The sequence below is a fragment of the Capsicum annuum genome, chromosome 10 (assembly GCF_002878395.1).
Source record: "Capsicum annuum cultivar UCD-10X-F1 chromosome 10, UCD10Xv1.1, whole genome shotgun sequence".
NCBI lineage: Eukaryota > Viridiplantae > Streptophyta > Magnoliopsida > Solanales > Solanaceae > Capsicum > Capsicum annuum.
This window is the reverse complement of record NC_061120.1, coordinates 9,517,725-9,519,782: the sequence shown is the minus strand read 5'-3', so window position 1 is coordinate 9,519,782 and position 2,058 is coordinate 9,517,725.

Below are 2,058 nucleotides of genomic sequence, written 5' to 3'. Positions count from 1 at the left end.
GTATTGTTTTGATATCACTTTTATCGTATTATTTTGTTGCAATTTACAGGTGATAGATAAATGTTTGTAGGCTTTGAGAATTTTTTTTATGTAAAGGTTAGATTTAGTTATATTATTTTGATATCTCTATTATCGTATTATTTTGTTATTGTTTGCAGGGGGTAGATGAGTGTCGGATGACTTTGAAAAAAAAATTCTGTGTAAGAACTAGATTTAATTGTATTATTTTGATATCTCTATCATTGTATTATTTTGTTGCAATTTATATATGGCAGATGAATGCCGATCGACTTTTAAAAATATTTTTGGTAAAGATTAGGTTTAATAAATAAATTCTCCATCTTTAGATACTCAAAAGATATTAAATTTAATTATTATATTCATTTTTACTATTAAAAAAATATCTTATCTAATGTAGTGTTTGGACTCATTAAAATAAGGTACACGCGCAAGGTGCGTATAACTAAACTAGTATTTTAAATAAACATGAAACATATTATCTATATCTATCTATAATCTATCTATATATATCTATAATATATTAAAAGTGCGAAGACCCTTATAAAAGTGATTTGAACTTTTTGCCCTTCGTTAAAAGACTCTTCTTTAGACAAAATTGTCTTTTCACTATTTTTTAATTTATTATTTAATTATTTTTTATTATATCAACTAGACTTTCTAAAATATATAGGACTCCTAAAATATATGGTAGAAGAATTAATTAATATTTTTCTTTCTACTAGACTCCCTAAAATATATAGGACTCTTAAAATATATGATAGAAGAATTAATTAATATTTTTCTTTCTACCGTTCAATTAGAAAAATACTCCTAAAATAGAAATCTATTAAAGAAATACTTCTATAATTATTGAGATGTACGTTAAACTAGAGAACAAATCGGTTTGCCTATTGGGAGAACATGATTGATGTTCATCTAACTTGATTTGATTGCTTGTCTAAATTGGTGGATACTTGATTTTCTAACCCTCGACTTCTTCACTGTTTTTGTTAGCATAATAAAATTCAACATGTGTATATATATCTTCTTGGTTTTTATTCAAAATCATTCTTTAGAGTCAAAATTATCACTCAGACAAGAATTAGTTGGATCAAAATCGAAGCTTTATGATCACTATTATATTTTTCTTTTATAGTTTACTGGTCATAGATGAATGTCGGTTGGCTTTGAAGAATTTCTTTTGTAAAGGTTAGGTTTAATTGTATTGTTTTGATATCTTTATTATCTTATTGTTTTATTTTAATTTATAGATGCTAGATGAATGTGGGTCGGCTTTGAATTTTTTTTTAGGTAAATGTTAGGTTTAATTGTATCATCGTAATATCTCTATTCAAGGACGGAGCTACATGTAAGTTAGGGGGTTCATCCGAACCCCCTTCGACGAAAAATTATACTCTATATACATAGTTAAAATTAATTTTTATGTATATATAGTAGATGTCGAACCTCATTTGGTTAAATCGTATGTTCACTTATGAACCACCTTACTGAAAATCCTGACTCTGCCAGTGTCTCTATTAGTTTGTTATTTTGTGGTAGCTTACAGTTCGTAGATGAATCTCAATCGGCTTTGAGAAATTTTTGTGTGTAAAATTTAAGTTTAATTGTATTATTTTGCTATCACTCTTATCGTATTATTTTGTTGCAGTTTACAGGTGATAGATAAATGTTGGGCGATTTTGAGGAATTTTTTTATAAAAGTTAGGTTTAGTTGTATTATTTTGATATCTCTATTATCGTATTATTTTGTTATTGTTTACAGGTGATAGATGAGTGTCGGACGACTTTAAAAAAAATTTTTGTGTAAAGATTAGATTTGATTGTATTATTTAGATGTTTCTGTCATTGTATTATTATGTTGCAATTTGCAGATAGTAGATGAATGTCGATCGACTTTTTAAAAAATAATTGGCAAAGGTTTAATAAATAAATTCTCTATCTTTACATACTCGAAAGATATTAAATTTAATTATCATATTCGTCTTTATTATTTAAACAAATATCCTATTTAGTGTAATGTTTGAACTCATTAAAGTG